Raw genomic sequence first — 12,299 nt, 5'->3', positions numbered from 1 at the left:
TCCCACACACTCATCTCAGCCAAGAAGGCACTGTAGTTTGTGCAGATCCAGTGATGCCAATTTTCTGTGCTCAGCTGCTAGCAAAGGTATTTGCTCTGTTTAACTGTGCTATGGACATCTCACTCCTGTGAACTATATTTGCATGTCAAATCTTTAAAGAGGCATTGCATTGTAAAAGCTTTTCATTAATTTATGACCTGATGACGTACCTTGAGGCTCAAATCCCCCTGAGAAGATAGGAGATGTACCAGTCTTCCACCCCTCACATTTAATTCCAAACCTATCTGCAGTTTTTGAGTTGTTGGGGTTTTTGTACAAAACAGGTGTACATACAAAACAAGAAGACATCCTACTGGTCTTTCTGGTGTATACCCCTTAAAAAAATAGAAGAAATAGTATGATCATCTAGGACCCACGTTCCTAAGAATTCCCAAGCATTAGTAGCATCCTCAGTCTGCAATTGACAACAGAGACAAGCCTTCATTAGAAAACATTAACTTCCATCAGTCCTCAAAACACATCTGGTTCAACATGAAAATACCACCCTGCTCATCTAGCATTTCCATACTCACCCATTCTTTCTCTGTGTATCATTCAACAACTGTAAATTAGGTTTGTCTGTGAAATCACAGCAGGAAGCATTAAAGTCACAGCGGGAAAAAATTCAGCTCTGTGTTTAAAAAAACCTATCTCTCAAAAAAAGAAAATAAAATCTACTAGCAATAAGGAAATTAAAAGGGAAATGATAGTATACCAGAAACTGGCGTCCTCCATCAAAGAGCATGCATGTCAAAAATGGAGGCATCTTCTCTGCAAAGATCATGTCAGTAACAAATATCCTCATCCGTACAATGACAAAGATGCAAGGCAACTTTCTACCTCCCGTGAGACAACCTGGGCCTCAGCAAGCTTGCAAGGAGCGAGGTAGGAATTACAGAGCAGCATAAGACCACACTGTGCTGCTCTCCTCTTCCTCCCCATGTTTGGTGAGCTCTGTCAGTTTTCAGGGACTGGTGAAAAGCCAGAAGGATCTCTCATTTTTTATAAAGGCCCAAAACCAGTTGCAATTAATAGGCTTGAATGAGGCATATACTTTTTTTTTTAAATGTAATTCCTTGCACATGTCTTTTTTAACAGCACCAACCAGAATGCCTGCCAAAAACTTTCAGACAGATGAGATGCTTTCTAGTTACAAACAAGTGAAAAGATGGATGATGCCTTCACTCCATGGCACTTTTACCTCTTAAGTAGTTCCTTCGATACTGCTGACTCCTCATAATTTAAAGGCCTCAAAAAATGCAGCCGTTCCAGGATCCTGCATACAAGTACTCATGGGCCAAATCCAATATGCATGGCATACGCTCAAGCCTGTTTTCACCAATCAAAATGTATTTTAAGAGGATTAAAAAAACAAGGTATGTGAAAAAAAAATCTGATTTTCACAAGACATCTTTCATATACCCGTACATGAGGGGTGCCTCACATATGCCACTCAGGTGGCACAGTTTTATTACCAGTTCTATTTCTCAACTTAGTCAAAAACACTGTGTAAAGAAAAGTCACTCTTCCCTTCTGCAATCTGCTGAGGGGAAGGGGGGCAAAACCTCAAAATTAAATCCAAGTTCAGCTCAAGCCTACTCTCTGCATTTCATGAGAAGGCTCAGGAACCCTCTTCAGAACCCAGTTTCTGTGGTTCATCTCAAGTAAAGTTATCCCAAGCCCAGTCTCTCTGTCTCCTTCCTTCAACGAGCCAGCAGAAAGAAGATAACCTCTCGTAGCAGCATAAATACCTGCAAAAAGTACAGGATGATGCCAAAGAACACTGTTGAGTAACTGCTGTTTGTGAAGTTTAGTGTGGGTGAAAATTTGCCGTACTGAAGTCCCCAGTTTATTCACACAGCAAAAACAGCTCATGGAGCAGCAGCTTGCAAGCACAGTTAAAAAGAACACGAACTCATCTCAGCTGTGACCAGGAGGGAGCTTACCTGCCAGACTGAGACCAGCACAGTCTCTTGATTGATTCAGCTCTTGGCCTCTCTTCTGAGACTGCTACAAGATGCCAACTGCATAGGTAGCTGTGTGAAATGGTTGGGGAGCTCACAGAAAGAAAAAGGGAGAGCGCCTGTCTCTCTCTACTGAGGCCCTTGCTCTTTCTGTCTGAGCACAAGGTAACTCAGGGATGTTGTATTCTCCCTGACAGCATTTTATGTCAATGTTAAGACACTTGTTTAAGGGCACTAAACCTTAAGAGGGCATAGAGAAAATGTGCAAGATGTCAACATACATGTGATGAAAGTTACAGATACTGTCAAGCTCTCAGGCTATCCAGTTGCATTGACTTCCACAGTTTTTCAGTGCAGACAACAGTATCTATAGTTAGCATTAGTAACTGCATAACAACTGAATGTATGTTTATATTCACCTCTTGCACACATGGGACATCTAGGCAACATGATGAGTTTGCCCTCAGTCCCACATTTATGCATGCGTATGTGTGTGCATATGGGAGATAGTTTGAAAAAATAACTGGAAAGAGACAAATTCTATCAGGAATGAAAACTGAAGATCGCAGTACTTTTAGAAGGGCTGATTTATTAGGTACACTTCAACTCACACAATGACATCACATGGAAGGAAAAGTTGGAGCATTTTAAGTTCTTGCTTGAAACAACAAAATACCAGCACCACATTCCTGTGATGAGCAGAGTACTGGGGACCAAACACCAAGAATCCTGTTGGTATGACAGTCATCCCTCAAACTAGAGGATATTTGGAACTCAAGAGGACATGATAGCAGAAATGCAGGAGAAAAGGCAGCCTCATTCCTCATGGACTAGTTTAGGTAAGTTCAGTGGGAAAGATAAACCCCTCCTCTGGAGATGAAACGGGACAGGAAATGTGAGGAGAAAAACCCAAGTGAATATCCTTAGATGTCAGTATGGTTCTGCTCTCACTGCCCTATGAGAAATTATATTCAAATACTTGTAGGATGAAAAGGGAGTATTGAAGAACAAAAACAGGGGGAAGTACTCCTGTAGAATATTTATAGACTAGAAAGCTAGACAATTACAATGAAAGGAGGTCAGTGGAAACTGAAGAGTTTATTCAGACACTGTAAGATTCTTGTCACTGGGACAGGGGCAACATCACTCTATGCCCAGAACCACTGAGACCATAGCTAAACATTTTTGCCTGAATAGACTAAAAATGCCTCAGCCAGACTGCTTTTAAGAACACTCAACCCCCACACACACTTCTGAACTTGAACTGATGTCTGTGGATAAGGAACTATACTTCTAAATTTATCTCTAACCACTTAACTAATTCCAAATAAAACACCTTTGATATTTTGTGCAAGCAGCCTGTTTAAATCAAGTGTCCTGAAGAAACCTCTGACTACAGATTAATCCCTGGGGCACTCCCTGGCTAAGAGTTGTTGTTTCTTATGCTTATGCATTCTTCATGGATTTTTAATGTAAAACAAGATCTGTCTTCATTTACCAAAGGGTTAACAAAAACTCCAATAATTAACAGCAATCAGCTAAGGAGCTCCCCAGTGCAAAGCCTAGTAAATATCAATTCCTTTTCTCCTCCAGGATAATGGACCAGCCAAGAAAACTTCCAACTGTCCCCTGCAGGGCTGTAGCTAACAGGCACAAATGTGTACGTGTACTGCCCCATCTCTCTCCTTCCATCCACAGCATGACTCCAGCTCCCTGTGGCAGATGTGACATTATATAAAATGGGCCAACTCACTTATGGTTTTCCTGCTTTCTCCAAGGCTGAATCTGGTCTAATATGATAACTGCAGCAAGTGACTAGAAAGCAAGACTTAAGAAATTGTTTTAAAAGATCCAAAATACATGCTGGTCTCAGAAAATTAGAACTTACACCTGAGCTCAGCAGAGGATTGAAAGCAGCTCTGAAAAATCCTCCTGACTCCCTGACATGTGCTTTCTTTTCAGCATCCCCTAGGCATGAAATCTCTAGGACAGACAGTCTCTCTCAACAGTCAATGCTTTTGATGCTCTGAGCAGAAAATATCCCTCCCCTCTCCAGATGTTGAAAAGCCAAGACTCGAGACTGGGGAATAACCAGCACAAAGTTAGATAAGCCACAGAAACTTCTCTTGCACCCTTTGGATGATCAACCTAAATTTAAGTTAATGCCACTTAAAGGAGGGCCATAAGTTGGGAAACAGAGCTTTCAAGAGAGTCACATCCGTGCTGGGGAGGCGTTCACACCAAGACTCCAGTGCAGCATTTATTGAACAATGCCACCAAGACATTCTCAATCAGTAATTAAGGGAATCGTGCTGCATCCTGAGCAACTGCAATGCCAGTCAAACCTCTCGGACTATTTAGGACAGAGCAGGATGCAGTCCCAGAGGAGGAGGGCAGCTGCTTTTTTCCCCAGAGAGGGAAACACGTGGGGTTTTTTCCAACCAGAGATCCATCAGCTCACTGCTGAGGGCTTCCCAGAGACACACTGCATCAGCATGTTCACTCATCAGTTTGGTTCTGCTACTGCCCAAAATAGTCTTGTTTATTTGTGAGCAGCCACAGCTGGAACCAGGGGTATTTGTGTGGCTTGTACCATTATGTCTTAATCCTGGCAGTGAATAAAATCCACAGCAATTATGAAAATATTTTGCTCTTGTGATGTAAATTTATAAAGCGCAGCACATGCTGTTTGTTTTGCACTAGGGAGTGTATGTTTGTTACTGAAAATATAAAGGTGGAAAAATATTTGTTGATTTCAGCATTTACAAGTTGATTTAAATTTTACATCAAATGTTTACTATAGCGATTTTGAAAGTTGCAAGAATCAACAGCAATAATCAATACTAGCTGAGAACATCCACCTTGCCACGTACTTAAAGGATATTAAGAAAGTGAAGCCTTAAATTTGTCCCTAAGGGAGTGTGAGGTGACACACAACACACAGTAACAGCAAACTAACTCAATCTTTATCATCAATATTTTTAATGTAAACTGAAAAATACAAGCTTTTTTCAATATTAACTACATCAAAACAGAAGTGCAAACACATAAAGACTGAATTATCTGTGCATAACTGTTAATAAATAAATTTTGTGCACTGCTAATAATAAATATGCTAATAACATTCAGTTCATAATGCTGATATTCCTCAGGTACTAGAACTGTGTGACAGCTATGTCTGAATTTTATTCCGTAAGTGATTCAACTAGAATAATAACTAACTAGTTATTTTCTTCTCTTTTGTAAGTAGAATGTAATAAAAGGTATCCCTGTGATAAAACTGGGACAAGGTTAAGGAAATGACATCAAAAGATTACAAAAAGTAATTCCATTGTGCAGATAACCTCCTCGTTGTTAGCCTTTGCTGCGAGCACGTGTCAAAAGCTCTCTCTACAGTTAATGCGTCTCTAAAACTGAGGTTCACGAACTCAGACAAATTTTTCTACCCGAGAAATAATTTGCAAGAAATTCAAATTCAAATCATGGCTTGCTCTACCACCCGCTCCATAGGATATTGTGACACTGCGGTACCGGACTTTCTGCAGCTCTAAAGATAGAGCAGTGCAGTCAGAGTCTGAGAGCTGCCAAAGCAGCGCGTGAAGGACCTGAGCAGCCCTGGGGCAGGAGGACGTGCGGAGTAACTGCTGCCCACAGGATCCCGAGGCTGAAAGCACAGGGATGGGGGTAGGATGCTGACATTACATTGTGCACAACATTAGATCTTGCTCAAAAATTTCTCTTGTAATCAAACTGTTGAAGAACAAACCTGTCATAGGCGTGCTCTCTGGAGCTTGGCTGGTAAGAAAGCAGAAGCCCAATTCACCTCTCAACTCGGGTGCAGGCGAAGCCTCTGCCTGCCCAGCCATGGCCACCACCACGTAGCTCCTGCTGCCTCCCAGGACATCAGGGGCTCACGCTGGGCAAATGCATCAACAGCGTCTCCTGGAGAATGCCCCAGGCCTACGTGCTGCAAGACTTATTAGCAAGGTGCTAAGTCTGCCCTTCTGCAGAGAAAATGGACATGGAGAGAGGACATAAGGGAAACAGAGCAAGGATGAGATGTACAGACATATTTCATCCACATAATAAAAGAAGTTCACAAGTACTTTCTAGTAGCAAATTGCTGACTCTGTCTCCCTTAGGGAACCATGGTTCAGTAAAAAAAATACCCATATCTGATGGATAAATATCTGATACCCGAACGTTGGAGAGATGATGAAGCCAATGAAAGCACAGGAACAGAGCTGACGGGAAGTAGTATGAGAATTTAACAACTCTATTGACTATTTTAGGAAGGATTCACAATGACTTTTTAGGAGAAGGATTTCAGAGTCTGGCTGCTGCAACTTTTGCACGGTAACTTCTAAATCTTATTAGGGAGTTATAGAGGAATTTGTTTCTTTAATTGCTATGGATTAGAAGCCAATAGTGGGGAAAAAAAACCCCCAAACTCTGAGTACCAGTTCATGCTACAGTTTGGAGACAGGACAACAGATAAGTATGGTCTCTTTTTAAACAAATAAATGTGAAGATTCAACTCATTGCAAGTATATGCTATTTTGTGGAATTACAATCCTCAGTCTTCTGAAAGACAAGTTGTTTTTCCTATATTTTGTCTACAGGGAGTTCTGAAAATAAACAGTCATCTTCTAAAATTTCTGGATTATCACAGATTTCTCTAATGTGCTCTCATAAAAATGAAACTCAAGAACTACATTTTTATACAATACTGGTGTAACTTTATGATGACATTGTCAAACATCTTGCTAAGGCACGCAAAACATCCATGTAAACTCAACAAGACAGTAAAGCCTATGTTGCCTGAATAAATGAGACTTCATGGAATCATAGAATCTTAATGGTGGAAAAGACCTCTAAGATCATAAAGTCCAACCATCGACCCAACACCACCATGTCTACTAAACCATGTCCCAAAGTGCCACGTCTATGCAGTTTTTGAATGCCTCCGGGGATGGTGACTCCACCACCTCTCTGGGCAGCCTGTTCCAATGCCTGACCACTCTTTCAGTGAAGAAATTTTTCCTAATAGCCAATCTATACCTCCCCTGGTGCAACTTGAGACCATTTCCTCTTGTCCTTTTGCTAGTTACTTGGGAGAAGAGACCAACACCAACCTGGCTACAACCTCCTTTGAGGCAGTTGTAGAGAACAAGAAGGTCTCCCCTCAGCCTCCTCTTCTCCAGGCTAAACAACCCCAGTTCCCTCAGCTGCTCCTCATAAGACTTGTGCTCCAGTCCCTTGATCAAGTTTGTTGCCCTTCTTTGGACATGCTCCAGCACCTCAATGTCCTTCTTGTAGTGAGGGGCCCAGAGCTGAACACAGTATTCGAGATGCAGCCTCACCAGTGCTGAGTACAGAGGGATGATCACTTCCCCAGTCCTGCTGGCCACCCTATTCCTGATACAAGCCAGGATGCTGTTGGCCTTCTTGGCCACCTGGGCACACTGCTGGCTCATGTTCAGCCAGCTGTCAACCAACGCACCTACGTCCTTCTCCGCTGGGCAGCTTTCCAGCCACTCTTCCCCCAACCTGTAGTGTTGTGTGGGGCTGCTGTGCCCCAAGTGCAGGACCTGGCAGCTGGCCTTGTTAAGCCTCATACAGCTGGCCTCAGCCCATTGATCCAGCCTGTCCAGATCCTTCTGTAGAGCCTTCCTACCCTCGAGCAGATCGACACTCCCACCCAACTTGGTGTCTTCTGCAAACTTACTGAGGGTGCACTTAATCCCCTCATCTAGGTCATTGATAAAGATAGTAAACAAGACTGGCCCCAAGACTGAGCCCTGGGAACATTGCTTGTGACCAGCCACCAACTGGATTTAACTCTGTTCACCGCTACTCTCTGGGCTCAGCCATCCAGACAGTTTTTTACCCAGCAAAGAGTGCACCTGTCTAAGCCATAAGCCACCAGCTTCTCCAGGAGAATGCTGTGGGAGACAGTATCGAAGGCTTTACTAAAGTCCAGGTACGTAACATCCACAGTCTTTCCCTCATCCACTAGGCAGGTCACCTGGTCATGGAAGGAGATCAGGTTGGATTTCACCTGCAGTATAATCATGTTCCATTTGAAGATAAACCAGAATTTTACATTACTAACTCGCTCCAAAATCTGAGACAGGCCTGTGCCGGTAATCATGGTGGTCTGAAAGAAGCTGTTTCAGGATTGAAAATGGGGAAAGGGGGCAAAAGTATATTGCGTGGCCCAATAGGAAATATTAAGGTCTGTTAGTTCTTCTACACTTGCTAAGAGCTGATACCAGGCAGGCTGCTACCTGGAGTAGCAGCCACATGCTCCAGCTGCAACTGCTGCCACCAAATACTGCTCCCAAGCCCTCTGCCAGCCTCACTAAGGGCCACCACCATACTTCAGGTTGTCCTCTATAACCTTCTGTGAGATACACCAGCAAGCAAATGAAAAAGGGACTACGTGCTTTTAGTTGAACATTGCCTGCTCAACTCCAGCTGATAGTTTAAATGGTTCATACAAGAATTATCCAGAGCTCTTCGCCCATTCATCCTGCTGAGAAGTCAGCTTGCCACTACTCACCTCTCTCAGATCAAAGGAAACTCAATCTCTTCTCTATCCTTTGACTACCACCACAGGCAGAGGCATGGAAATGAACCCAAATATCTGAGATACCATTGTTCAAATAACTAAAAATTCTCACATCAAGACGTACCGGGCACTGGCCTCATTGCTACAAAATAAACATCAGGCAAAGAGAGCAATCAGCTGGGAAATCATACTAGATAATTTAAAGTGAAAAAGAATATAAAATTGATGCATTTGGGAAGGAAGGAAAAAAGCAGGAAAGGTAAAGAAACATAATTCAAAATGTTTATTGGAAGGTGGAAGGGAAAGAGAATTCTACCTGATGAATGACCCAGTCCCCCAGACCAATACTCAAGCTTGTGCTGTGAGATCATTATTTCAAATAGCATTTCTAAAGGAATCCCAAGTTTTGCAATGCAAGCTACAGATGTAATTACGACTACTCATCTCAAGACAGAAACTTAGTATTCAGGAGGTCCTCTAACTTCAGCTGCCATTTACCACATGTCTTCCAAAGCCAATTCACACCAGGATCACCAAGACAGTTTGCATACATTAGGTTTTGTGCTGTTTCATCTACTCTGGGAACAAAATATTTTCAAGATTTGCCTATGACTTTCAGGGTCATTCGAGATCCCAACTAGTCCAAGTACTTTTAGAAACCAACACAGTACAGTAATTTATCCCAGAATTACAGTTCTCCTGCTTTTAGAACACCAACGTCCACTGTATGTGTGGAGGAAACTTTTCACACATAGCAAAAAATATACAGTACTACGGTGCAATTTTGCACACAGCCTTTTCTCCATGAGTTGGTTCCTGGCCAAAGTTCTCTCCTCCAGTGAGAAATCAGCATCTTCATTGGAAATCTCAGGTCTAATTAACACAGAAATAACAAATACAGCAAAACCTGTGAAAGGGACACCTTTGGCGGGCAACTGCCTATAGTAGGAGGTATAACTGCACAGAACCATAGCCAGATGCTGACAATCTTACTCAGGCTGCTGAGGAATGCTGAGCCCTTTCCCACTGACAATCAGCCCTTTCATGTCAGACATCTCCAGATCAGGTACCCCAATTCATTTCCTTCTGAAAAAGCACATGCTTTTATAAGTAAATATCTCATTGATGTCAAAACCATGCTCCAGATACAGGACTGCTTTCTATCAAAACTAACAGGATGGCTTTCTCTGTGTGCTTTTCGATGGCTGCCCAAAGGTCACATTTTTCTCTATAGCTTCTAATTTTACACGTACAACAGAGAATGTAAAATATGTTTATGAGATTTTTGTCTCTCCTTTGTAAATATATCCTGGAATTCTAGTATATGCACCTGCCCTTGGCACCAAAGAGTTCAAGGACATAGAAAAAAAGACCATCCTGCCTTCCCATTTCAAGGCCCAGGGCTCACCAAAATGTCACGACTTAGAAATAGATGGAAGGCAATGCCAGCACCATAGACAAAAGGATTTACAAAAGAATTAGCAAATGACTATCACTTCTCTCACCACAGGACTTTTCTAGGTAAATCATTACTCTTTAAAGCAGTGCACTGGGAGTAAGTTGCCTGACTCCCATTAACATTAGTAGCAGTGGCATAGCATAAGCTTTATGTGCCGGTTGTGAGGATTAATCAGAGTTGTATCTATAGGGCACTCGCTTTGAACTCAGCAAATCTGCAACAGAACAACTCTTCTTTGTCAGACCCTTCTTTGAAGAAAAATCACAAGAAAGTGGGTGGGCTGCAGGCTAAGCCCCTTCTTAACCCACCAGCACTTCCCCCATAACGCTAACAGAACAGTAAAGCAACAAGTGAAAACATTAAATAGCTCTCTTTTGCTGCATCTCCTGTAATATTAGCAGAGGCATGGGACCAAAAAGGGAGATTTTTTTTTTTGAGAAGGAAGAAAGGATAAAAGAAATCACACAAAAATAATGCAATAAATGTGCTATCAAGATGAGATTTTTTTTTTATACAGGATGAAAGCTGGAACACTTGAGAATAATTTCCATGTATGGATTTGGAAATCTAAAAATAACACCTCATTTAATACAAAAAACCGACAACAACTGACCCTAGAATAGATGGTGATGAATACATTCAACATGAAATTTTCTCTATTCTCTTTTCCCTTTAGTGCTTGCTGGCACCTTTCCCGCAACCCACCCCTTGTCATTTCCCTAAAGTGGGGGGAGAGGTAATCGTTTCTGAGCAGCCTCAAAGTAGCTCTGGCAGAGCAGGACAGCCACGATGGCTAAGGCTTTGCAGGAGGACAGGTCCGTCAACTCGGGGCTTGTTATTGTTTGCCTGAGGTGCTGGGATTTTGTCTCAGTTGATGCTACAGTGAGAAATTTCCACCTCCTGTTGTTTCCACGTGATGTTGCTCCATAAGCTTGCAGACCTCCCTTTTCACAGTTCTTTTGTTCTCCTCAACTCAGCAGCAGTACATCTCCCTGGCACAGGCTTTCAGTTTGGTAAAACCCCCAGAAGGACCCACACAGGGGCACTGCTGGGGAAGATGGGAGTGCACAGATGTAGCTGGCTCTCAAGCCTCAGCCTTGCCCTCCCAGGGACTGGAGACAGGCCCATGGCCCCTCTGCATCACTCTGGCTGTGCCACAGCAGCACCTTCAGCCCACTCCTCGGGCAGCTTGCATGCCTTTGGCTTACAGAAAGCCAAAATCACTGACTATGCTTAACGCTGTTTCTCCCACTTCACAACTGAATAAGAGCTGACTGGTCCCTCTAGAAAACTCTTGCTCTCCAATGAAATCTACTGGTGCAACAAGTTCTCAGGGCCACGTTTGTCACATCCAGTTACAACACACTTGCATCAGGGGCCAAAGTCCTTCCTAGATAGCTGTATGATGAGAAGCATATAAATACATCACACAGACACTTTTTGCTCCAAAACTAGCTGCTGGATAAAGCCAAGGACCTAAAGATTAGGGTCAAGAGTTGAACTCATACCCTACAAATGGGTGCTAGTCTACAGGATCTAACCTCCTCCAGGAGAGCAGGACACTGAAACAATACACATTCTGACATGAGCAGCAGCCCCAGGAGGAGAGCTGCATGGCTGCAGCTACGATAGTGCTACGTTTCAGGAAAAGCAGGGCAATACTGCAGGACAAGGCTCAAGACACAACAGCAAAGCCGTCTGAAGACAACAGAGCGCACCACACCAACAAGGGATTGACTCTTGCTAGAACAACAGTTTGTACACGGTGATTAAGCACACTGGCATGGCTCTAACTGGGAAAAGTGCCCAGTACTTGCTGCAGTATGCCTGGTTTTAGCCAGTGCTGTCAAGTCTCTTGCTTTCCCAAGCAATACATTATTTCAGCCTTCCCACACACACACTCCCCCAAATAAAGAGAAAACTCATCTTATTGCAGGAGCCAATGTTCTGTTCCTACTGTCTGTTCATTCACACCAGAGGCCCACCAGAACGGTCACATCCAACTGTGTCTCATTTACTTTTATTGATGATGCCAGCGTTGTAGCAAGAGAAACAAAACAACACGTTGAATTCAGGACAACTGAAAAATCAGTTTTCCACTCCTTCATAAAAGGGAGTGAGGCATCAGCTATTGATATTTTCTAGCAGTAATATTCCACTTACACTGCTTACTCTCCTGTGCCACCTGTTGTATATCCATCCCAGACATTCATATGCAGGTAGGCATAAAATGGGCATGTGCAGCAGGCTCCATGAACTAGTA

At 42.9% G+C, this 12,299-nt stretch overlaps 1 protein-coding gene across 1 annotated transcript in view; it reads right to left on the bottom strand.

Annotated features, from left to right (window-relative positions):
• The window catches only part of TMEM178B (transmembrane protein 178B), a 222,340-nt gene that overhangs the window by 132,533 nt on the left and 77,508 nt on the right, over positions 1-12,299 (bottom strand). The gene's annotated exons all lie outside the window — the stretch shown is intronic.

The sequence above is a fragment of the Grus americana genome, chromosome 1 (genome assembly GCF_028858705.1).
Source record: "Grus americana isolate bGruAme1 chromosome 1, bGruAme1.mat, whole genome shotgun sequence".
NCBI lineage: Eukaryota > Metazoa > Chordata > Aves > Gruiformes > Gruidae > Grus > Grus americana.
Note: the sequence above shows the minus strand (reverse complement) of the source record. Positions and strands in the feature narration are given on the sequence as shown.